Source organism: Nicotiana attenuata, chromosome 6 (genome assembly GCF_001879085.1).
Source record: "Nicotiana attenuata strain UT chromosome 6, NIATTr2, whole genome shotgun sequence".
NCBI lineage: Eukaryota > Viridiplantae > Streptophyta > Magnoliopsida > Solanales > Solanaceae > Nicotiana > Nicotiana attenuata.
The window spans coordinates 96,683,547-96,710,963 of NC_031994.1; positions in this window are offsets into that span (position 1 = coordinate 96,683,547).

The window sequence follows — 27,417 nt, forward strand, 5'->3', positions numbered from 1 at the left end:
GAGGACACTGCCTTCACATATGCCCTAACTCTCTGCACTCATAACCAACCCCTGGTGCTGGAGATTGGGACTAAAGGGAACCCCTAAGACCGAAATGACTAGCAGAAGAACCTGGCATGGAAGAGCCCTGAACTGATAGAGCACGGGATGAACTCTGGACTGGAAGGGCACTAAGTGATGAATGGACGTAATGAGATCCGTGAGAACCATAGCCTGATGATACCCTATGATAAACTGGGTGAGCTGACTGAGCATGCCTGAATGGATGGCCTCTGCCGTGCTGAAACTGACCCCCATGAAGAGCACCACTAAGTCCACCCTGACCACGAGGACTCTTGGTCTCCCTCTCAACCCTCTCCTGACCACGCACCATCTCAATCTGTTGATCCATGTCAACAACCTCATCAAAAGTAGCACCAGATACTCTCTCTCTTGTTATAAGCAACCAAAGCTGAAAACGGAGGCCAACTATAAACCTCATGATACTCTCTCAGTATGTGGGAACCCACCAGACCACATGACGAGCCAACTTTGAGAACCGCATCTCATATTGTGTAATAGACCTATCACCCTGATAAAGCTGCTCGAACTACCTGCGCAGCTCCTCTCAGCAAGACTCAGGTACAAACTTCTCCAGAAAGAGAACGGAGAACTGCTGCAAAGAAAGTGGCGCTACGCCAACCGGCGTACACCTCTCATAAGCCTCCCACCAACTAAGTGCAGCCCCGAAGAACTGGAAAGTAGTGAATGAGACCCCACAGGTCTCCAGAATACCTGCGATCCGAAGCATCCTCTAACACTTATCTAAGAAACCCTGTGCATCCTCACCCTCAACACCACTGAATGACGGAGGCTGGAGCCTACCAAACCTCTCCAATATGCCCTGCTTGTCCTCTGGAATAACAGGATCTACATAGTCCTGAGCAGCTGCAACCGGCTGGGCTGGAGGTGCCCCCGGTGTCTGAAGTCCCTGTATAACCTGCTCAGGTGTGCGAGCGGCAGGAGTCTGAGTGCCTCCCCCGGTCTGAGAAGTAGCTACGGCTGTAGTAGCTGAGGCTGCCTGAGCCAGGCCAGTGCATAGTGATAGAATCTGGGCTAGGGCCTCCTGAAGGCCTGGGATAACAATAGGTACAGTCGATGCCTGAGCTGATCCTGCTGAAGCGTCCACAAATGGGACCTGATCATGAACTGGGGCGACTGGTGGATCTACAGGTGTTGCCCTAGCTGCTCTGCGAGCTACACCTCTGCCCATACCACGGCCTCGACCGCAACCTTGGCCTATAGTGTCCCCAACTGGTGGTACTGGTGGTCGCTAGCACGTGTCCTCACCATCTGTGAGAGAATAGAATAACAGAAGTTTAGTAACTAGAATCAACAGATTTGCACGACAAGATTTCAAGAATGTGAAGTTTTTCCTAAAGGTGCTGCAGCATCTCCTAGATAAGTACAGCCGTCTCTGTACCGATCCAAGAGACTCTAATAAACCTACTCATGACTCGCGATACCTATGTAACCTGGGCTCTAATACCAACTTGTTACGATCCCAAAACAAACTCGGTCATGATGGAGCCTATCATGAAATTAGGCCAGCTGACACAATCCCAAATCAAACCAATATTTCATCATAAGGATGTTTGAAGCTAGTAATTCATAAAAATTTCATAACTTGAGTCTAAATCACAAGTGCGGAAGAAACATGAGCCCAACATCGGGGTGTCACAAGTCACGAGCATTTTCTAAGGACTGCCTAAATACAACTAAGACTATCACAATCTTGAAAATACTAATATAGTCTAAGGAAGATAAGAGGGAGAAGACCAAGGTTGCGATCACCATGCAGCTACCTTGCCGACTCCGGATATCCGCGACGGATGAAGGATCAGCGCTCGCTATCACGACCTGCAAGTCTTGGATCTGCAAACAAGGTGCAGGGAGTAATGTGAGTACGCCAACTCAATAAGTGATAAAAGTAAATAAAGACTGAGCAGTAAGAAAAACATAAATCCACGTCATAACACCACAGTATGTACAGTATGTTTTCGAAACAATGCATAAATCAAATCATCTCGTTAAAAATCCAATTTTAGTAAAAACCTTTGAAAAATGTCTTTCTAACAGTTCCAACAAAAGTTCAATGAAGTTTAGAGTAAAAATGATGAAAATCATGAATAGCGTGTGTCATAAACCGCCCCTCGGGCATAACATCTCTCTGAACCACCCGTGAGGGAAACCTCACAATCGCTCGGGTACAACATGAATCAAGAACATCCCCTCGGGTAACATCATAGCACTCATTCAGGGTACCCACACTCACTGGGGGTATATAGACTCCGGAGGGGCTCTTACAGCCCAGACGCTTTAACAAGCCATCTCGTGGCATAATAAATCAGGCCCTCGGCCTCTCCTATATCACAAATAAGTACAACATGCTGTGGCGCGCAGCCCAATCCCATGATATTCTCACAACACGGGCCTTTGGCCTCACTTAGTCAGAAACCTCTCAAGCCACTCGGGCTAACAGTAAAACAAGGTGCTCAGCCCAAAATATCATTTTTATACCTCAACGGAGTAAATAATATTGAGTTTTGAAATCAGTAAAACATAGCATGACTGATTATATATATTAAATCAAAACACTGAGGAATAGTAGTAAAAATCCCCTAAGGGTCCAAACAGCTTGGCACCAGGCCCAAATATGGCAATCAGCCCACAACATAGTTATAATTTCTAAAATACATAAGTATCCAATAGTTTCCAGTCAAATACGCAACTTAATAGTTGCTACGGGACGGACTAAGTGACGGTCCCCAACAGCGCATGCCCTCGCGCTCGTCATCTGGTGTGTACGTCTCCTTAAGGTAGTGAAACAATGTGTAATCCGGGGGTTCATACCCTCAGGACAAGATTTAGACTCATTAATTACCTCAAACCGGACAAAACTCTAACCCGCGGTGCCCTTACCTCTCGACTCGGCCTCTAAATGCTACCAATCTAACCAAACTCAATATATTATCATCAATATACGCTAAAGGAATAAATTCCACACAAAATTAATCAAATTAGACCAAAATCCTAAATTTGACTCAAACCCGACCCTCGGGCCCATGTCTCGGAATCCAATAAAAATTTCAAAACTAATAACTCCTCTTACTCCTGAGTCTATGAATATCAAAACCATCAAAATCAGACCTCAAATGGCCCCTCAAATCTCCAATCAAAGCTCTCCAAAACTCAAGCCCTAACCTTCAACATCACCCCAAATTCCCCACTAATTTCATGATTAGATAGTGAAAAATCATCACAAACACAAAATATAAAGCCCAAGTAGCTTACCTTACTGAAACCTCTCGACTCCCTATTGAAATCACTGCTTGGCGCACTAAAATCGTCCAAAAATAGTGGAAGATGGACTGAAATTCGCAAGGGGAACTTATATACTTTTTTGCCCAGCACTTGCGCTTCTGCGGTCAAACCAGCCACACCTGCGGTATCCATTTAAACGACCAAGACCGCATCTGTGCCACATTCACCGCATCGGCGGTGCCGCATATGCGTCCAACTGACTGAATTTGCGGTTCTTCTCCTGATGGCCAAAACTCCGCATCTGCGATCTCCTTATTGAATCTGTGACCTCGCACCTGTGGTCCCCAATCCGAAGGTGCGGAAATGACAGAAGCTGCAAATGCAGTAGCATCAACTCAATTCTAATCTTCCGTCAACAACCCAAATTAATCCCGAGGCCCTCAGGACCTCACCCAAACATGCCAACAAGTCACATAACACCATTCAAATTTATTCGACCTTCGCAACACTAAAAAGAACATCAAAATACCAAATCACCCTCAGATTTAAGCCTAAGGATTTCCAAACTTCCGAATTCCACAAACGATGCCGAAACCCATCAAACCTCACCCCGAGTGACCTAAAATTTTGCACACACATCAGAAATGACACAACGGACCTACTCTAATTTTTGGAATTCCATTTCGACCCCGATATAAGGATTTCCACTGTCGACTGGAAAATGCCAAATTTCCAATTTCGCCAGTTCAAGACTAAATCTACCACAGACCTCCAAATTACATTCTGAATACGCTCCCAAGTCCAATATCACCTAACGAAGGTATCGGAACCATCAGAATTCACATCCGAGACCTTCTACACATAAGTCAACATCTGGTTGGCTTTTTTCCAACTTAAGCTTTCGAATAAGAGACTATGTGTCCCATTCCTCTCTAAGACCACTCTGAACATAGAACAACCAACACGATATGATGAAATACAACTGAACAACACATAGATGGCACCACCTCACTCCGCGGAAAGCAAAAGGAGCACTAGGGGAGATGAGTAGAAGTTCGTAGTCCGCATATCCTTTAATGCGAAGATAATTTGAGATTTCTCTCTCATTACCTCGGGCCAACAACAACAGCAACAACAACAAACCAGTACAATCCCGCTCAGTAGAGGAAAACTCTGGGATAAGGCCATGGCATAATTGATGAGAAAACTACTATGTGACCTTAAGGACATGTCCCTTAAACATGGGAAATTAACAACGGATGAGGATGAAGAGAAGAAAGGGGCAAAAGGCTGTTGCAGAACGTTTGAATGAAGTTTGGTTCAACAAGGCTTCCATTTAAAAAAAAGGGTAGCAGTGTAACCGACAGCGCAATCAATGTCTTTGAAAGACGTATCGACAGGCACAATCAATGCGTTTTGGGAAATGGGCCGGCGGCGATATTATCACTTTAGAGGATATAAATCGGCGGTACATTGAATAATTCTGGAAAGATGAACCAACAGGACGCCTCAGTTATCACGAAGGCTTACGTCATAAGTATGACACCATCACGGGAAGTTCGAAGAGATGCATATCAAAGTCATTTCTTATCGTTTAACTCTAAGAAACGCGGGGACTATCTGTATACGGTATAATCGGAGGATCCAATTTTTGTTCATTACGATGCTTCATAAGCACGTTCTCATGGGCTCGAGATTATGGTCGAGATTAACACCCGAGGGGTTATCGACATCCGACCTCGGGGCAGTGTAGATCGATAGTTATGGTGAAAAAGTGGGAAACTCCCAAGGCATGTGACTAAAGCTGACCTAGTCTATTTGCCTAGTTCAAGCCCGTATCGTGGCATTAAATAGCTGTACCAACCATCTATCTTTGTAATAAATGCATCTTTACTATGTTGGGATCCCCCCTCATATACAAAGGGGACCCTTGTCATTTTGTAAAGGATCTGGGACACAACATTGAATATACAAGAATATTCTCTTTGCTTTCTAACTTAACAAATTCTCTTGATTCCACTACTTACATATATTGTGTTCTATTTATTGTTCTTCATTAATTGCTCATTATTGGCCAAAAAGAGTGTCGCGCCCCCTTTTTTCCCTCCTAGCGGCGGGAGAATCGGGTTTATGACATTTGGGTATGGGACAACTCATTCCTTTTGGGAACTGGGTTTTGCATTTTTGGAGAGTCGCCACCTAATGATTTATGGTGCAACCTTACAAGATTCAACTACAACTATGCTTTTGATAACCAGAGATAGGGTAAGGGCTTTGAAATTATCCCAAGGGGAAGGTGTTAGGCACCCCTCAGGATCCACTAGTGTGGTTCCCGACCAGATAGTTCTTTTTTTGTGAATTTGGTGCAATTAACAAGTAAACAAATAAGGCTCAAGTAAGAGGGGGTTTTGATACACAAATGCTTGGAAATAAACAAAGTATGGAAGTGCAATTATTAAAAGGCTGATTTTTGAAAAGAAATCAAGATATTTTTTAAGACAAAGAAAGAAAGGGAAATGGGGTCCTAGGTCTAATCATAATATGGATCACATCAATGCAATACCCGGTAATCACTCTTCAAAAGAGGGACTATACGTGGTATTAGCGCACCGGTCGTCGTATCCATATCTACCCTTCCCACCCATTGAGGTATTAAAGCGCGGATTAGTCTCGATCGCTATTGCATGCTGTTACCCATCCCATTCCTATCAGTCTCGGAGGTACTTAGGACTACTAATACTAAAAGGGAGGGATATTAGGCTGACTTGAAGTGTCAAAGGTAAAATCTAAGGCGACATATAAAACATATAAAAGACTGCACATTCAAGGGGGAAGCACATAAACACGTAAGGCTCAAGTATACCTCCTCAAACAAAATAATCCAATAGCATGACTTAAACAAACAAGTAAGGTCTGATCCTAAAAATACTTGAGGGAAGAGATCATTGTTGTTATAGCAGGCTTGGTCTATTACATGACTTAGTTAGGATGCACGAATCAGGCCTGCCTGCTGGTTGTAGCACTTAAACAAATAACGGAAGCGAGTTTAGTTTTATTATTATTACTGCCTAAGGCTTGCCTAAGTGTTTATGGGAACCCTTAGGCACATGCATCTATTACTAATTCTGAGCATGGTCACAGCTTAAAACGAATGGTTTGCAATCCTATATGCATGCTTGCTAAATCGTGTTAACAAGGAGAGATTAAGCTACTTAAGCACTGGTTCAGAGTAGACTGATTTTAAAATTAGACTAGTTTCAATTTCCTCAGGCGATGGTATCTACTTTTGCTGATTTTAAACCTTATGGACACGATATCTAACATTGAGCGCGAATAGAAAACGAACCAGAATCTTGTTTACTTGCTTTAGGAATCCCTATAGGCATGATTTCTATGAAGGGGTAATGATTTTAATAACATCTTATTTTAACCATTTAGATCCTAATAACATGGCATCTAAAATGCAGAAGTAAACATAACAACAGATCCTATAGACATGATTTCTATTGTGCAGAATTAAGCATGCAGAATCTCAAGTCCTATAAACATGGTTTCTAAATTGCAGAATCACATATGCAGAATTGCAAGTCCTATAGACATGATATCTAAATGCAGTTTGGGTATGCAGAATTAAAGGTAGTCCAATAGGCATATTTTCTACCCTTGACATGCATAATTACCCACCCTTTTTTCACTAGCCATCCCCGCTGTTTATTACAAATTATTACAAGGAAGAAATACTGAATTACATCAGAACAATACATAAAAGATACATCCAGAGGAAGCCTGATTCTTGGTTCCTCCCTGATCTATGGGATAAATTGCCCTAAACTGCCATTGCTTCAAAGCCTTTTCACACTTGAGTGTGTCAAAGTTCACTAAGGGTTTCAAAAGGACCCCGGGCAGTGCTCACACCCAAGTTACATAACCAGAATAGAGATGAGTGCGGTGTGGAAGGGACAACCCTTATGTGTCCAAGTTCAGAGGGAGCTCATGGGTCCCAAGGCAAGGCTCACATAAGAGGGGCAGAACTTAAGTCTAAGAGGATAGTGGAAGTGCAGGAATAGAGTTTAAAAACTGAGGGGGGAAAGAAAAGGGGTAAAGGGTGATAGGGAAACAGTAATTAGCAAAATACAGAGTTGATAACTTCATACAGAGAGGGGTCAGGGGTTGAGGATTCAAAGAGCCCATGTACTTAGGCAAGGGTCAGCTTTAGGTATGTATAGCAATAAAAGATGCTGGCATGCCTATAAGCCAACTAGAACACACAACAACTAGAAAACATGGAGGTTATGATCCCAAAGGGATCAAGTTTGGGTTATGAACAGCAATTTCCGATGCTGTCATGCCCCAAACCAACCACAAATACCAAACACATTAGGGATAGGGATTCAAAGTCCATAAGCTATGATAAGTAAATAACAAAACCATTAATTCAGAACAGAAAAGGCAGAGTACAACATGCTTAATGATGGAACTTATATAGATACAAATAGGAGGCAAACAGGAATGAAAGAAACAATAAAGAAACATGTTGTTGTTGGTGCTGAAAATTAATCAGAACATACCAGTCAAAGAAGCAAAGTGCAGTAAAGAAAAGTAAGCAGGACTTTAAAGTATAGCCTTGGCTTTCAGCTGGCTAAACAGGTAGTAGCACAAGTAGCAATAAGCAAGAGAGAGTTTTTGAGTGTAAGTGTGTGTTCAGAACTTAAATTGTTCGTGTGTTTAAATAAAAGAGGGTAGGGTATTTATAGTTTTGAAAACGAGTGAAGAATAAGGTAATAAGTAAAGCTTTGGCACACACATGGAAATAATCATAATCAGAATCAATCCACACAAGTGATTCACTTTAATTGGGGAATCACTGCTTAACGGATACTAACAGGCTCATAATTAAGGAAAGAAATCAATTTGTGGGTAAACTGGCAGTTGCCATAAAAGAAATAGTAAAACAGTTGAGTAAATAATCAAGTCTAAGTACAGGAATATACTAATTTTGGGAAGGGATTCAGCAAGTCAAGACAAGGAAAAGAATAAACTAAACTTTAATAGACGAGTGAAATCAGAATTTCACAAAAGAAAGGTTTGAAATTAGTCTAAGATGGAAGACCAGTCAAGAAGGAAATTCAGCATATAAATAGAGTGCACAAACATTAGACATGCAAGACCAAACTATGACAAAGAGAAGCAGCATGCAATAACAACACAAAGTTAGGAAACCTTCGAAACATGATAGTCACACAGGTCCACTTCAATGACTTAGTAATAGAGAAAAGAGAGAGTATTAGAAGCATACAAAGGGTCAAGTGAAAAAAAAAAGCCCTTCTGAAAAAGTATAGTCGAGTTTCAATGATATCAAGAAACCAGAATCACATAAAGAAATAGATGCTGAAACAAAAGAATTTCAAATCAAGTCGAGCATTTCAAACAGATGAATTGCATAAGCATTTTCAGAAACTCGAATACACCCCAAAGAAATTAGGGTTTTGAAATCAATCGAGCCTAGAGATGATGAACAACTAAATCAATCAAATAAGTAATCCCAGAAACTCGAATAAACCCAAAAATTGGGGTTTTCAATACCAATCGAGCCTAGAGATAATAAACAACTAAATCAAACAAATAAATACAAATGGACTAAGCAAAACTCAGAAGACATTAGGGTTTTTATCAGGCAAACTCGGAGAGGGGATCAATACGAGCAAACATAGCAGAACATTTTAAAAATCAGAGAAAAGGTTCGAAATAACTTAATAAGAAAACCCTAATCAAAGGTTCGAAATAACTTAATAAGAAAACCCTAATCAGAAAAGGTAAAGGGTTTTGGAAGCAGAGTTTTAAAAGAAGCTTCGAGAAAAACATTTAGAAATTCAAAACAAACATAGATCTGAAGCAGATCTTAAAAGAAATCGAAGAACCTTAGAGATTAGGGTTTCAGAAGGAACCCAAATGATGAGAAAGGCCTTGAAAACCATCGATCTAAGCAGGAGAGTCAAAAGTCTGACTCAAATAGCCATGGCCGACCGGAGAAAGGTCAGAGATGACCGGAGAACATCCATGAACAAACATCGAACACAGGCTGGACCAGAGTTCTTCATGGTCTGGCCTTGAAATCATAAGAACAAACACAAGGGAGCCATGGAAGGCCGGCATAAGTCTCCGATGACCTTGGAAGACCATAGGTTAGGGCGGAGTGGGGTGGCGGCGACTCGGGTTTGAGGGTCGTGTATAGAGGATTTGGGAGACGAGGGGAATTCAGAGGCGGCGGATTAGGGAGAATGAAAAGGGTTTGGGGGGCCTTTGGGTAAAATTAGGAAAGGAGTAATGGTGGTCGTTGATCATTTTGATCAACGGCCTGGATTGAACGGGTAAGTGGGGCGGTTTAATATAATAAGGTTTGGGTTGGTTTAGATTGCAATTGGGTCGGGGTAATTGGGGTTCAAATTGGGGTTCAAAATTAGGCAATAATTGAAATAAAGTTGGGCTAGCATTTAAATAGCCAGTTTTTCCTATTTGATTTATAAAAAATAATAAAATAATTTCTGTAAATAAATTAAAAGCACTAAAATGGTCTATTGTACATAATTAATTATTTAAAAATACCAGACCTAATTTTGTGAACATAAATGCAATTAAATCTTAAAAGAGGCTTGTAATTCAATTATATGAAATTTAGTTTTAAAATACTAAATAAATTCGTAAGAATGCGCAAAAATTTTCTTGGCTATATTTTAGCATAAATATGAGAATACAATAGATAAATTACCAAATTGATACTTTTGGAAGTAATTATTGAGATTTTATAGATAACAAAGGGAAAAAAAATCAAATTAAATCTCTAAAAATTATGAAAAAATAATAAAATGCTTGGACATACTTATATATGCATATATATGCTGTTTTGAAAGAATTTTGCATATTGAAAAATATATAGGGAAAAATTGGGTGTCAACAACTGCCCCTCTTTACCCGGGAATGATGAAAGAATTTTCGGGTAAAGATATGATGGCCAATTTTGACCGAGCAAAACAGTTTGGGAGAGGTTCAGCCCGCACCCTGGCTTCTGAGCTGCCTACATATCCCCGATTTTACAGGAATCAGGTCGTATGTAGTTCAGGATCCGTCGGCGGAGTATGCCGACGGGTATCTTCCAAGAATGGATGCAATATTTCGGGCCGGTCGAGTGAGTGGCTTACTGGAATGGTTAGGTTTGATGTGGCTGCGAGCGCTGGAGCGGGCTCCTGCCGGGATGGCCGTTGCATGCCGGTTTTACCTGCAAATAGAAACAATACAAGCGTATACTGTGCATAAAATTAGACATGATGCACGTTCCCGTTGGACCATGAATGCTGCCTTCAAACGGTTAGGATGACGTCCTTAGGCCATGACGTCCTGGGCCATGAAGTATGTAATAAAGGATTCGCAGGCTATGAAATGATGCTCTCGGGCTATGAAAATGATGCCTCCGAACCATGATGCCCTTGAATAAGGATATGCAAGAGATTGAAAGGGATCCTCAGGTTATGACACGGTGTTCTCGGGCTATGAGGATGGTGCCTCAGAACGATGACGGCTTTGGATAAGTTGGCGATATTTTAGCCCATAAAAGATGCAGTAGCATGTGGCGATCTTTTAGCCGTGCCAATATGGCGATCTTTCAGCCATGCAAATGTGGCGATCCTTCAGCCATGCAATGTGGTATGAGGCGATCTTTCAGCCGTGCAATGCAGCGATCTTTCAGCCATGCAGATGTTGTATGAGGCGATCTTTCAGCCATGCAATATGGCAATTTTTGAGCCATGCAGATGCAATATGAGGCGATCTTTCAGCCATGCAATGTGGCGATCTTTCAGCCATGCAGATGCAGTATGAGGCGATCTTTTAGCCATGCAATGTGGTGATCTTTTAGCCATGCAGATGCAGTATGAGGTGATCTTTCAGCCATGCAATGTGGCGATCTTTCAGCCATGCAGATGCAGTATGAGGCGATCTTTCAGTCATGCAATGTGGCGATTTTTCAGCCATGCAGATGCAGAAATGCAATGTAGACAGCGTTTAGTCTCGAAAGGCAGAATGGTAGCCTTATGCAAGTTGGAGGGCAGAATGGTTGCCCTGTGCAATACAGATGCAGATAGAGGTAGAGCTTAACCTCGGAAGGCAGAATGGTAGCCTTATGCAAGAAATAAAAAGGACAAATGGTAACAAGGCTTTTCTTAGCTGATAGCAGATTGTGATATCGTGACTGTTGGGACACTGTGACACACGGAATGTCACTGGTGTGTGTGGATAGCAGATGTGAGTAAACGCAATGGTTCTGAGAGTTGTATTCGTGGACAATGTTTGTCTTGTGAGTGTACAGCATGTTTGATGATTTCGCAATCCGAACGCCTGCATCAAAAGAAAAATCGTGAGTTTTGTAAAAAAAAAGGGGTTAGTTCGTATCCCCGCTGGCTCTGCTTGACCTACTTGGGCTTGATCTGGTGATACTGCACGTATCACTGGGGTAGCGTTGCTGAACAAAGCAATTTCGATAATAGACATGCATGATTTTGTAAAAGTATAGATGTATAATTAAATATTTTTTTAGATGAACCGACAATTGTGACGCGGTTTGAGACACTGCAACCTCTCTTGCCACAGAATTTTGAGGGTCCCCCTCAAAATTCTGCCCCAATTTAATTGGTTTGACGCTTCTGACTGCTGCTTGCTATGACTGGCTGAAATTACTTCGGAACCCATAGGGCTACCTACGTATCCCCTCTTAAACGGGAATCAGGTCTGGCGTAGCTCAATTACATCATATAGGAAAAACATAAAGATCACACATAGTAGCGCTTGACTGCATCTCAATTAATCGGCTTTGACCAAACTTCTCCGTCCATCTCTGCAAGTATGAGGGCTCCTCCTGTCAGAACCCGGTGAACCATATATGGACCTTGCTAGTTGGGAGAGAACTTCCCTTTGGCTTCATCTTGATGCGGTAAAATTTTCTTTAATACCAGCTGCCCTGGTGTGAACTATCTCGGATTGACTCTCTTATTGAAGGCTCTGGACATTCTGTTCTGATAAAGTTGACCATGACACACTGCATTCATTCTTTTCCCATCTATAAGAGCTAGCTGCTCGTAACGACTTTTCACCCATTCTACGTAGTTGAGCTCAGCCTCCTATATGATCCTTAAGGAAGGAATTTCCACTTCGGCGGGAATGACGGCCTCTGTACCATAAACCAACATATAAGGGGTTGCCCGGGTCGAAGTGCGGACTGTGGTGCGATACCCCAATAGAGAAAACGATAACTTCTCGTGCCACTGTTTGTGCTTTTCTATCGTTTTCCTCAATATCTTCTTGATATTCTTGTTGGCGGCTTCCACAGCTCCATTCATTTGAGGCCTGTAGGCTGTGGATTCTTGTGGCTGATTCTGAAGGTTTCGCACATACCTTTCATTAGGTGACTGTTGAGATTGGAGCCATTATCAGTGATGATCGACTCTGGGATACCGAATCGACAAACAATACGGTTGCGGACGAAGTCTTCCACGACCTTCTTAGTCACTGCCCTATGGGACGCTGCTTCGACCCACTTGGTGAAATAATCGATGGCTACTAGGATAAACCTGTGTTCGTTTGAAGCAGTAGGCTCAATTGGACCAATGACATCCATTCCCCATGCGGCGAATGGCCAAGGAGAGCTTGTTGCATTGAGCTCATTTGGCGGCACCTTTATCATGTCGGCATGAATCTGACAGTGATGGCATTTCCGGACGTACTGGATGCAATCTGTCTCCATAGTCATCCAAAATTAACCAGCCCGGAGTATCTTTTTTGCTAAAACAAAACCATTCATATGTGGACCGCAGGTCCCTGCATGAATTTCCTCCAGCAGCTTGGATGCTTCCATTGCGTCGACACACCTTAATAATCCCAAATTCGGAGTCCTCCTATACATGATTCCTCCGCTATGAAAGAAATTGTTAGACAACCTCCGCAGCGTGCGCTTCTGGGTATGATTGGCAAGTTCCGGGTAATCTTCTTTCGCCAAATATTCTTTGATATCATGGAACCAAGGTTTTCCGTCTGCTTCCTCTTCAACATGGGCGCAGTAAGCTGGCTGATCCTGAATTTTCACCTGTATGGGATCAATAAAATTCTTATCGGGATGCTGTATCATGGATGACAGGGTAGCCAATGCATCAGCGAATTCATTCTGGATTCTGGGAACTTGTCGGAATTCTGTCTTTGTGAACCTCTTTCTCAATTCCTGTATATGATGGAAATACGGGAGTATCTTGGAATTCTTGGTCGCCCATTCTTCTCGTACCTGATGTATGAGTAGGTCTGAGTCTCCAATTATTAGCAGCTCTTGAATGTTCATGTCAATGGCCATCTTGAGCCCTAAGATGCAGGCTTCGTACTCTGCCATCTTGTTAGTGCAGTGGAACCTGAGCTTGGCGGACACTGGATAATGCTGGCCGGTTTCTGATACCAAGACTACTCCTATGCCAACTCCTTTGAAATTTGCTGCTCCATCGAAAAACATTCTTCAACCATCATAGGATTCTGCAATGTCTTCTCCTATGAATGATACTTCTTCGTTCGGAAAATACATTTTTAGAGGTTCGTATTCTCCATCTACCGGATTTTCAGCAAGGTGATCTACCAGTGCCTGTCCCTTGACTGCCTTCTGAGTTACGTAGACAATGTCAAATTCACTCAACAGGATTTGCCACTTAGATAACTTGCCGGTGGGCATGGGCTTCTGAAAGATGTACTTCAACGGATCCATCCTTGATATGAGATATGTAGTATAGGCACAAAAGTAATGCCCCAGCTTCTGAGCGACCCAAGTCAAAGCACAATAGGTGCGTTCCCAAAGAGAATACCGGGCCTCATATGGAGTGAACTTCTTGCTGAGATAATAAATTGCATGTTCCTTCCTTCCTGTTTCATCATCTTGCCCCAGAACGCAACCGAAAGCTCCGTCCAACACCACAATGTAGAGTAGTAGGGGTCTACCCGGCTCGGGCGGGACCAAGACTGGTGGTGTCGACAAGTACTCCTTGATTCCGTCGAAGGCCTTTTGATAGTCGTCGGTCCATTTGGTAGCGGCGTCCTTCTTCAACATCTTAAAGATTGGCTCGCAGATGACTGTGGACTGTGCTATGAACCGAGTGATGTAGTTGAGTCTTCCCAAGAACCTCATCACGTCCTTTTTCTTCTTTGGAGGTGGTAGTTCTTGAATGGCTTTGACCTTTGATGGGTCCAGTTCTATTCCTCGGCGGCTCACAATAAACCCAAGCAGCTTCCCAGTAGGAACCCCAAATGCACACTTTGCCGAATTTAGTTTCAGGTTGTATCTCCGCAATCTATTGAAAAACTTCCTCAGATCTCTTATGTGGTCAGTGGCCTTCTTGGATTTAATGATAACGTCATCCACATATACCTCAATTTCCTTGTGTATCATCTCGTGAAAAATGGTAGTCATGGCCCTCATATAGGTGGCCCCTGCATTCTTCAGGCCGAATGGCATCACCTTGTAACAATACATTCCCCACAATGTAATGAAAGTTGTTTTCTCAGCATCTTCCTCATCCATCCAGATCTGATGGTAACCGGCGAAACAATCTACGAACGACTGGAGTTCATGCTTGGCGCAATTGTCAATCAAGAAGTGTATGTTCGGCAAAGGGAAGTCATTTTCCGGACTAGCTCGGTTGAGATCCCGGTAGTCGACACAGACTCTGACCTTCCCGTCCTTCTTTGGTACTGGTACAATGTTGGCTAACCATGTCGGGTACTCAACTACCCTGAGAACCTTAGCTTTGACTTGTCTAGTGAATTCTTCCTTGATTTTCAAACTCATATCAGGCTTGAACTTCCTGAGCTTCTGCTTTACCGGCGGACATGTTGGATCAGTTGGCAGTTTATGAGCCACGATAGATGTACTTAGACCAGTCATGTCGTCATATGACCAGGCGAATATGTCCTCATATTCCCTTAGAAATTCTGTGTAATCCTTCTTCTCGGATGGCGACAAATGAACACTGATTAGTGTTTCCTTGACATTTTCTGCATCTCCCAGGTTAACAATTTCTGTCTCGTCCAGGTTGCACCTAGGTCTGTTCTCAAAATTCTCTACTTCTTTGACAATTTCCTCTGGTATATCATCTTTCTCTGAATCAATGTCTGTTTGTTGCGTTGTCTCATTGCATGTCACAGTCATTGGTTCATCAAGATAAGTAATAGTAATGCTGTATAAATGAAGTAAGAGAAAAATAATAATAAGTGTCGATTCATAAGAAAAGTCATAATGTTTTTGATAAATTTCATAATTGTTTTGAACATTGAAGATCTTATTGCGAGAACAAAAATGCAAAAAGAAAATCGTCTAGTAAAAAAATAGTGCATGATGGCTGTATAGCCTTGCTACCCCGAGGCTCACCGGGCTCTGGTTGTTCTGATAGACCAGTTATTGAGGCGCGCTCCTCTGCTTACGGCCTGTATGGAAGGGCCTTCCTCCCCCTCCTCCTCAAGGATAACACAACAATCCATATCATTGTCTACTAAAAACAAATTTTTCACTACTGCTAGCACCTCTTCTTCGTCCGTTCCATAGATGATGTCAGCCTGTTGGAAAGTCTGCTCTAAGTGCGATATCGGTTGCTCCAGCGGGTAGTAAGGACCACGCCATGGTGGCGACCAGTTGTTGAAATCTTCCCAAGTGTATTCGTATCCCAGACCAAAAGTAGTGACGTGCTTCTTGAGCTTTATGGGTTTAGCAATCCCCTGGAGGTTCTTGCCAAGCCCCTTGCCAGGTTCGTACCCACTCCAATTCAATATACTCTCGATCTTGTTGTCCCACCATTTATCTTTGTCAACAACATTAACTCGCTCGATGTAGTGGTAGGTTTCCCCACCTAACTTTCTTCTTCCCCCTTATTGCCGAAATTGTCTGACGACTGTATATAGGGTTGCTGCCATCACCGTGAATGATCACTTCCTGGTGATTCCATTCAAATTTCATGGCCTGATGCAGTGTTGAAGCCACAGCCCCCGTAGAATGAATCCAAGGGCGTCCTAACAACAGGTTGTAGGATGCTGGCACATCTATCACTTGAAAGTCAACCTCGAACCAAGTTGGTCCCATTTGAAGACACAGGCTGATTTCACTGATGGTGGCCCTCTAGGATCCATCAAAAGCTTTTATGTTGATAGCTCCTTCTTTTATCTCGTGCAAACCTTTGCCTAACTTCTTGAGCGTTACCAGAGGACAGATGTTAAGGTTGGAACCCTCGTCAACCAGGATACTGGTGATGAAATAGTCCTCACATTGTACGGTGATATGCAGGGCTCTGTTGTGACCCAACCCTTCAGGCGGCAACTTGTCCTCATAGAAGGTGATTTTGTGGCTCTCTAATACCCGTCCCACCATGTTGGCCATTTCTCCGCCGGTGATGTCGCTTGGTACATAGGCTTCACTTAGCACCTTCAATAGAGTATTTTTGTGTGTCTTGGAATTCCGCAGCAGTGAGAGGATGGATATCTTTGCTGCTGTTTTGTTCAGCTGGTTAATGACTGAATACTCCTTGGCCTGTATCTTTCTCCAGAGGTCGTCTGGACCTGTCTCGATGATGGGCGGCCGGTTGGAGGCCTATTTGCTGGACTCGGCTAGGTATTCAGGGGTATAGACTCTCCCCGTTCTTTTCATTCCCTGTGCTGCAATAGTCTCTTCGAACCTGACCTTGCCTCTCCTCCTAGCCTCGGCTGTGTAATCCTAGGGTATAGCTTTTGTGTGGAATGAAGGCATAACGGACATCACCACTAGGATCGGTGCGGCTACCTTTACTTCGAATGGGACATGTTCTTTGGGTGGTAAAACTGCAACTTCATGCCGGTGCTTTTGTTGATGGAGCTGCTTCGAACTCAAAAGAGATGGACACATCTACCTCAGTGACCTTTGATGGTTGGATCTTGACCCTGATAGGGTTGAGAGTAACCACTGGCTTCTTTTGATCATCGCCTTCCGTGATCAACCCGATGGATCCCTCGGGATCCCAATCATCCTCTACTTCAATCATGTGAATATCCCCGCCTTGATGGTCCGACAGAGGGTTGTTGCGGACATTCGAGGTGGGTTCTTTTGCCACAATAACCTTATTATCGATCAGAGACCGGATCTTGTCTTTCAAGGAGCGACATTTGTCGATGGTGTGTCCCTTCGTGCCGGAGTGGTATGCACAGGATTTGTTTCGGTTAACCCACTGAGAAGGATTCTCAGGGGTTGAAGCAAGGATGGGGGTGACATAACCGGCGGCTTTGAGTCTCTCATAGTTGGTCAATGGGTTCAGCAATGGCTGTATATTGTTTGGGAGCCCTGCGGTCAAACTTTGGTCGTGGTCTAGGGAAGTTTTGACGAGGAGGAGGTGACTGATAGTGGGATGGTTGAGTATTGTAAGCTTGGTAGACATGTGGGGGTTGGGAATATCTGGGTGAAGTAGGCTGATATATGGGAGGTGGAGATGGTTGATAGGCGGGCGGTGAGGGAACTTGGTAGTTTGGAGTGCGCTGATATGTGAGTGGAGGTGTCTGGTAGGTTTTGTATTTGATAGGAGATTTGGTTCTTTGTGCAACCATCACAGTTCCTACGTCTCTCTATTTGGACACACCACCGGACTGCAAGGCCTTATTTGTAGCTTGCAAGGCCTCGAAGTTTGTAACCATACAACTCTTAATTCCTTTTTCAATTCATTCCCTCAGCTTGATAATGTCCAAAAATTTGTGGCTTTCGATCACCATTAGTCATTCATAATATTGCAGGTCTTGGGCCCAGAAGAATTTATTCATCTGTTCCTCCTCTAAGGCAGGTCTAACCTTAGCAGCTTCAGATCTCTAGCGAGTAGCATACTCGCAAAATGTTTCTATAGGTTTCTTCTTCAGATTCTGAATGTAGATACATCCGGCGCATTCTGTGTGTTAAACCTGAACCTATCCATGAAATCGGACGCCATGCCTACCCAGCTTGACCATTTCATTTGATCCTGACTGATGTACCAAGACCGCGCATCTCCTTTTAGACTCTTCATAAACAGCTTCATGCGGATTCTCTCATCTTTTCCTACCCTAACTAGCTTGTAACAATACGTCTTCAAATGGACACTGGGATCACCTGTACCGTCAAACATCTCGAACTATAGAGGTCTGTACCCCTCGGGCAGTTTGACATCGGGCTGTATCCAGAGATCTTCATAATTCAACCCTTCAATTCCCTTATTTCCTTCAACGCCCTGGATCTGGCTAGTCAATTTCTTAAGTTCTTCAGCCAGGTTCCTGATAAGCAGATCTTTATCATCAAACTCGGGTGTGCCTGAGATGGGTTGGGTGGAGAGTGGCATTATCTCCACGTAGATGGGGGTGTTATGGTGGGTGTGGAAGTGTTCATTTGTGGAGTTTTGGAGTTCTGGGAGGAGCAATGGGGTGTTTTTTGTGGTATGGCAAGTGTTGCATTGGGTCTTTGGTGGAATAGTACGGGGAACGGGATGATTTTATTACTTTGGGATATTTTGGGGTAGTGTAGGGTTTTGAGTAGTGGGAAAGGTGATATTTGGGGTACTGAGCGAGAATGACAAACTTGCCAGATTCCGAACCTGGTTGAGCTCTTCCTGGAACTTTAGCAATTTCTATTCAAACCGGGATACACTCTCCTTAGGAACCTGAGTACCGTGACCATTAGTGACCTCTACCCGTTCAGTTGAATTCTCCTTTCTGACGCTGTTCAAATCTTCCATTTTGCCTTTGTTCTTGTTCTTAACAGGACTTAGAGGAGGAGTGGGTGGAGGGCCCTTGGATCTTGTGGAATAGGATGATGTCGCCAGAGTGCTCGAACTAACCTTTGGGGAGGGGAATAACAAAACAAAATAAAACAAAAAGGTAACCAAGTTAGTTGGGTTTATAAAAAGCGTTGCAATATTTATACACATAGTGCGAGAATGTAAATGGCGTCCTAATTTGGGGACCTCTTTGTGCCCGAGGTAGGCCTAGCGACAAATTAATTTGGAGAACTCAGAATGCTAAACGCCTCATTTTATTGATAGAAAATAATACGAATCCCCAAATCGACACTAATCAACGGGAAATAAAAGTCACTAATGTCCATTGGCCTTATTACATTTGATATAGCGAAAAGATAAACTCCTATCTACTTGGTCCCAGAAGGACCTTCCCCAGATTGGGCATCCTTGGCTCCGTCGAACAGCTTCCCCAGCTCGTGAAGTCCCAGCAATAGGTAAGCCCTGGCTAGATGTCCGCCTTTGTTTCCTTCAGCACTCCGACAGCCTTCGACCCTCTTGAGAAACTTTCTTTCCAACTCCACTATGCCTCGCTCAAAGTATCCCAGTCGCTTGTTGGCACTGACAGCCATGTCCTTCCACTTCTCAATTAACTTCTGATTGGCTTCTTGTATCTCACGGTGCTCGCTTTCGCATTCCCGGATCCTCTTGCGCAGTTTGTTGTATTTGACATGTGCCTCAGCCTTTTCATCTATGACCCTGTGACCTCAAACAAACCCAGGCTGGCCCAGACCATCATGATTATCCTCCAACCAGCCGGAGTAGTAGGGAGCACAACCAGCGTGGTATCTATCTGGTTCGATGGTATCCCTCCCCATGACGATCTTGCAGTGCCACATATGCTGAGCTTGGCACTTGTAAGGGCTATCATCATCCTGGAAGTCAGCCCGGAAGTGACTCATCTTGTCGACCCTGGGTACAACCTGCTTCATGCCAGCTTGCCTCATAACCCGAAGAGGGACGTAAGGGTATGTTCCTCTCAGACCGATCAATATCAGGAAAGGTGCGTCTCTGGATTGGGCGATGAATTCCTCGGTCGGAAACCACTCGAACATCCATTGTACTTGCTCCTCGGTCAAATTATCGAACAGTTTGACCCATCCTTTAGCATCCTCTGGTTGAGCAAACATATCGGGGATATAATTCATTCGCTTTGGGTGATGGAAAGCGATGTGATCGTCCCAGTCCCTTCGCTGAATCTCATGTCGGTATTCACCTTTTTGGAGATGCTCTATGAGCCAAAGTTGAAGTAGCAAATTGCAGCCTTCGTAGTGACCGACTCCCTGTTGAAACTTTTCTAGGGCTCGGTATATTTTTGCAATTATCATGGGCACAATGCTGAATGGTTGCCCGCCAATTCCTTCCATTAAGGTCTTAGTGACCATGGCCAGTCTGGTGCGGATTCTTGCTTTCTTCATTGGAAACACGATCAACCCCAGGAAACAAAACATGAATACAAAGACTCTTCGGTTAATATGCCCTAATGATATGATGGCAAACTCGTCGGGATAGGTACGGTAGGATTTGCTGTGACCGTACCTCTCATACAGATAGTCAAAGGGGATATAGGATTCTTTTAGGCATGTCAGTTCTGGATTCTTCCTTAGACCCATCATTTTGAGGAAGCCTCTGCCCTTGCGGTTCTCAGGCATCAACAAACCCGGAGTTTCCCATAACAAACCGGCCAATCCTCCTATTTCTTCTAGCAAGGGTGTCATCTCAATGTCCCTAAAGCGGAACACAGCCCTTTCACAGTCCCAAAACAATGTGGCAGCTTCTATGATTTTGTTGTTGGGTTGGACTTCCAGGAGGGAAGGTAGATTTCCTAGATATTTTCGGACGAGGGTCTGATCACTAGAGTGAAGATCTTTCAACCAGCTTAGCAGTCTTGGGTGGATGTTGGTAACCATGCCGAATCTGGGGATTCCGTGCCTCATTATCTGCAAAACAGAAGGGTTAGACCATACCCCCATCAGACTCGACTATTTAACATCAACAATTAGCATTAAGAATTCGGTTCTCCAAATAAATGCACAGAACGTAATGATGTCCGTTTGGGTTTAGGGAAACCCAGTGGACTTTGGACAAGGCTATCTTAAAGGATTATTATGTGGACAACACAACTGATCCGGCTAGGTTTGACCATCATGCATGTAGAATTTAAATGGAGTAAGGTTTCTATGGGGTTTTAGACTGGTACCAGCGGACAACTCAAGGGGGAAGGCTCGGAACTGTAGACCGCACCGCTGATCGACTAGTTTTACCCCGAATATGCCTTTCCGAATTTAGGGGTAATAATATAGGAAGAGCGCAACCACTCATTATAAGCGTTGCTATGGTATTTGTTTTGGCACGAGTGGAGTATGATGTTGAGCATGATTATGCAATAAATAAAAGCATGTTGACATGTATTTTCACATCAAGAAAGCGATAAATACAACAGTTTCATAATTTAAAGCAATAAAAGAAAGAAACAAAGAAGATAAGTCAGTTTTGTTTTTTTTTTAGAAGAAAATAAAGGAATTAAACAAGTAATTGCACATAAAGAGGGTACAAATTCACAATAACAATCTGAAATGGTAAAAAGCCTAAAATCCTAACAGAGTCGCCATGCTGTCACGCCCCCTTTTATCCCTCCTCGCGGTGGGAGAATCGATTTTATGACATTTGGGTATGGGACAGCTCATTCCTTTTGGGAACTGGGTTTTGCATTTTTGGAGAGTCGCCACCTAATGATTTATGGTGCATTAGGACACCTTACAAGATTCAACTACTACTACGCTTTTGATAACCAGAGATACGGTAAGGGCTTTGAAATTATCCCAAGGGGAAGGTTTTAGGTACCCCTCAAGATCCACTAGTGTTGTTCCCGGCCAGATAGTTTTTTTTTGTGAATTTGGTTCAATTAACAAGTAAACCAATAAGGCTCACGTAAGAGGGGGTTTTGATACACAAATGCTTGGAAATAAACAAAGTATGGAAGAGCAATTATTAAAAGGCTGATTTTTGAAAAGAAATCAAGATATTTTTTAAGACAAAGAAAGAAAGGGAAAGGGGGTCCTAGGTTTAATCATATATGGATCACATCAATGCAATACCCGGTAATCACTCCTCAAAAGAGGAGCTACACGTGGTATTAGCACACCGGTAATCATATCCATATCTACCCTTCCCACCTGTTGAGGTATTAAAGAGCGGATTGGTCTCGATCGCTATTGCATGCTATTACCCGTCCCATTCCTATCAGTCCTGGAGGTACTTAGGACTACTAATCCTAAAAGGGATGGATATTAGGCTGACTTGAAGTTTCAAAGGTAAAAGTCTAAGGCGACATACAAAATATATAAAAGACTGCACATTCAAGGGGGAGGCACATAAACACGTAAGGCTCAAGTATACCTCCTCAAACAAAATAATCCAATAGCATGACTTAAACAAACAAGTAAGGTCTGATTCTAGAAATACTTGAGGGAAGAGATCATTGTTATTATAGCAGGCTCGGTCTATTACATGACTCAGTTAGGAAGCACGAATCAGGCCTGCCTGCTGGTTGTAGCACTTAAACAAATAACGGAAGCGAGTTTTGTTTTATTATTATTACTGCCTAAGGCTTGCTAAGTGTTTAGGGGAAACCTTAGGGACATGCATCTATTATTGATTCTGAGCATGGTCACAACTTAAAACGAATGGTTTGAAATCCAATAGGCATGCTTGTTGAATCGTGTTAACAAAGAGAGATTAAGCTACTTAAGCACTGGTTCAGAGTAGACCGATTTTAAAATTAGACTAGTTTCAATTTCCTCAGACGATGGTATCTACTGTTGCTGATTTTAAACCTTATGGACATGATATCTAACATTAAGCGTGAATAGAAAACGAATCAGGTTCTTGTTTACTTGCTTTGGGAATCCCTATAGGCATGATTTCTACGAAGGGGTACTGATTTTAATAACATCTGATTTTAACCATTTAGATCCTAATAACATGGAATCTAAAGTGCAGAAGTAAACATAACAACAGATCCTATAGACATGATTTCTAATGTGCAGAATTAAGCATACAGAATCTCAAGTCCTATAAACATGGTTTCTAAATTGCAGAATCACACATGCAGAATTGCAAGTCCTATAGACATGATATCTAAATGCAGTTTGGGTATGCAGAATTAAAGGTAGTTCTATAGGCATATTTTCTACCCTTGACATGCATAATTACCCACCCTTTTTTTCACTAGCCATCCCCGTTGTTTATTACAAATTATTACAAGCCAGAAATACTGAATTACATCAGATAATACATAAAAGATACATCAAGAGGAAGCCTGATTCTTGGTTCCTCCCTGAGCTATGGGATAAACTTCCTTAAGCTGCCATTGCTTCAAAGCCTTTTCATACTTGAGTGTGTCGATGTTCCCTAAGGGTTTCAAAAGGACCCCGGGCAGTGCTCACACCCAAGTTACATAACCAGAATAGAGATGAGTGCAGTGTGGAAGGGCCAGCCCTTATGTGTCTAAGTTCAGAGGGAGCTCATGGGTCCCAAGGCAAGGCTCACATAAAAGGGGAAGAACTTAAGTCCAAGAGGATAGTGGAAGTGCAGGAATAGAGTTTAAAAACTGAGAGGGGAAAGGAAAGGGGTAAAGGGTGATAGGGAAACAGTAATTAGCAAAATACAGAGTTGATAACTTCATAGAGAGAGGGGTCAGGGGTTGAGGATTCAAAGAGCCCATGTACTTAGGCAAGGGTCAACTTTAGGCATGTACAACAATAGAAGATGCTGGCATGCCAATAAGCCAACCAGAACTCACAACAACTAGAAAACATGGAGGTTATGATCCCAACGGGATCAAGTTTGGGTTATGAACAGCAATGTCCGGTGCTGTCATGCCCCAAACCAACCATAAATACCAAACACATTAGGGATAGGGATTCAAAGTCCATAAGCTATGATAAGTAAATAACAAAACCATTAATTCAAAATAGAAAAGGCAGAATACAACATGTTTAATGATGGAACTTATTTAGATACAAACAGGAGGCAAACAGGAATGAAAGAAACAGTAAAGAAACATGTTGTTGTTGGTGCTGAAAATTAATCAGAACATACTAGTCAAAGAAGCAAAGTGAAGTAAAGAAAAGTAAGCAGGACCTCAAAGTATAGCCTTGGCTTTCAGCCGGCTAAACAGGCAGTAGCACAAGTAGCAATAAGAAAGAGAGAGTTTTTGAGTGTAAGTGTGTGTTCAGAACATTAATTGTTCGTGTGTTTAAAAAAAAGAGGGTAGGGTATTTATAGTTTTGAAAACGAGTGAAGAATAAGGTAATAAGTAAAGTTTTGGCACATACATGGAAATAATCATAATCAGAATCAATCCACACAAGTGGAATCACTGCTTAACGGATACTAACAGGCTCATAATTAAGGAAAGAAATCAGTTTGTAGGTAAACTGCCAGTTGCCATAAAAGAAGCAGTAAAACAATTGAGTAAATAATCAAGTCTAAGTACAGGAATATACTAATTTTTGGAAGGGATTCAGCAAGGCAAGACAAGGAAAAGAATCAATTAAACTTTAATAGACGAGTGAAATCAGAATTTCACAAAAGAAAGGTTCGAAATCAGTCCAAGATGGAAGATCAGTAAAGAAGGAAATTCAGCATATAAATAGAGTGCACAAACGTTAGACATGCGAGGCCAAACTATGGCAAAGAGAAGCAGCATGCGATAACAACACAAAGTTAGCAAACCTTCGAAACATGATAGTCACGCAGGTCCACTTTATTGACTTAGTAATTGAGAAAAGAGAGAGTAATTAGAAGCATGCAAAGGGTCAAGTGAAAAGAAAGCCCTTCTGAAAAAGTATAGTCGAGTTTCAATGATATCAAGAATCCAGAATCACATAAAGAAATAGATGCTGAAACAAAAGAATTCCAAATCAAGTCGAGCATTTCAAATAGATGAATTGCATAAGCATTTTCAGTAACTTGAATAGACCCCAAAGAAATTAGGGTTTTGAAACCAATCGAGTCTAGATATGATGAACAATTAAATCAAACAAATAAGTAATCCTAGAAGCTCGAATAAACCCAAAAATTGGGGTTTGCAATACCAATCGAGCCTAGAGATAATAAACAAGTAAATCAATCAAATAAATACAAATGGACTAAGGAAAATTTAGAAGACATTAGGGTTTTTATCAGGCAGACTCGGAGAGGGGAACAATACGAGCAAACATAGCAGAACATGTTAAAAATCAGAGAAAAGCTTCGAAATAACTTAATAAGAAAATACTAATCAGAAAAGGTAAAGGGTTTTGAAAGCAGAGTTTTAAAAGAAGCTTTGAGAAAAACATTTAGAAATTCAAAACAAACATAGATATGAAGCAGATCTTAAAAGAAATCGAAGAACCTTAGAGATTAGGGTTTCAGAAGGAACCCAAATGATGAGAAAGGCCTTGAAAACCATCGATCTAAGCAGGAGAGTCAAATGTCTGACTCAAATAGCCATGGCCGGCCGGAGAAGATGATCGGAGAACAGCAATGAACTAACAACGAACACAGGCTGGACCAGAGTTCTTCATGTTCTGGCCTTGAAATCATAAGAACAAACACAAGGGAGCCATGGAAAGCCGGCATAAGTCTCCGATGACCTTGGAAGACCATAGGTTAGGGCGGAGTGGGGTGGCGGCGACTAAGGTTTGAGGGTGGTGTAGAGAGGATTTGAGAGACGAGGGGAATTCAGAGGCGGCGGATTAGGGAGAATGAAAAGGGTTTGGGGGGTCTTTGGGTTTAATTAGGAAAGGAGTAATGGTGGCCGTTGATCATTTTGATCAACGGTCTGGATTGAACGGGTAAGTGGGGCGGTTTAATAGAATAGGGTTTTGGTCGGGGTAATTGGGGTTCAAATTGGGTTCAATTGGGTTAAAAATTAGGCTATAATTGAAATAAAGTTGGGCTAGCATTTAAATATCCAATTTTTCCTATTTAATTTATAAAAAAAATAAAATAATTTCTGTAAATAAATTAAAGGTACCAAAATGGTTTATAGTACATAATTAATTATTTAAAAATAGCAAACCTAATTTTGTGAACATAAATGCAATTAAATCTTAAAAGATGCTAGTATTGCAATTATATGCAATTTAGCTTTAAAAATACTAAATAAATTTGTAAAAATGCGCAAAATTTTCCTTGGCTATATTTTAGCATAAATATGAGAATACAATAGATAAATTACCAAAATAATAATTTTGGAAGTAATTATTGAGATTTTATAGATAACAAAGGGAAAAAATAAATCAATTTAAATCTCTAAAAATTATGAAAAAATAATAAAACACTTGGACATACTTATATATGCTCTTTTGAAAGTATTTTGCATATTGAAAAATATATAGGGAAAAATTGGGTGTCAACAAAGAGCCGCCATCGAATTTATCATAACTGTTAGTCTTTCATCGACTGCCCTTGGCTGGGCATTCAACTCGACCTCGAGGCCCCGGGTACACAAGCTCGAGGCTCCGATTTCCAGCCACTCGATTCGATTATTATACTATCTGCAAGCTATTATCTCATTGTTTCATGTATTTCACTTAATTTCTATTGCCTAACTACTAGCATAAAATAGATCACGTATTATTAGAACCACAAAATCAAATCTAATTGTTATTACCATTTTCAAGGTAAATAGAAATACACAATATGATTGCAAATCTAATATTCTGATATCATTTTCATATGTTGCTTTAACTTGCAGCTGCAACTCATAAAAATAAGACAGACATGAGAGTGTTGCTCCAGTTCAAATCCTATATAAATTGAAGTCTCTTCAGCATTCTTGGACTTTTGCAATGGTTCTTCACATTTCTACCGGTGGCTTGGAATTACATGTAGCCTCGAGCACCAAAGAGTAACTCGCTTGAATCTGAAAGACAAGACGTTATCTCGAAGCATCTTACCTCGTATTTGATATCTTTCCTTTTTGAACTCTGTCAATCTTTCCGGGAACAAAAATTCCTAAGCAAGTGAGTAATCTCTGTTGGTATTATTAATCTTGTTAATGCAAAACCAAAGATCTCTTTGTTGTCCCTTTTCTTTCTTTACTTCTTTGTCTTTTGTGAAAGACAAAGTGTTCTCATTGGTGGTGGAAAGTTTTTTCCTTCTCTTTATATAGAATTTCTCTTTGTTGGTCTTGTAAAGAGCTAGTAAAAGGGAATGGTCTCACGCACATGAGAAATTGATCCTGAAGGCAAAATAAGTGAATTCCCTCCCCCCCCCC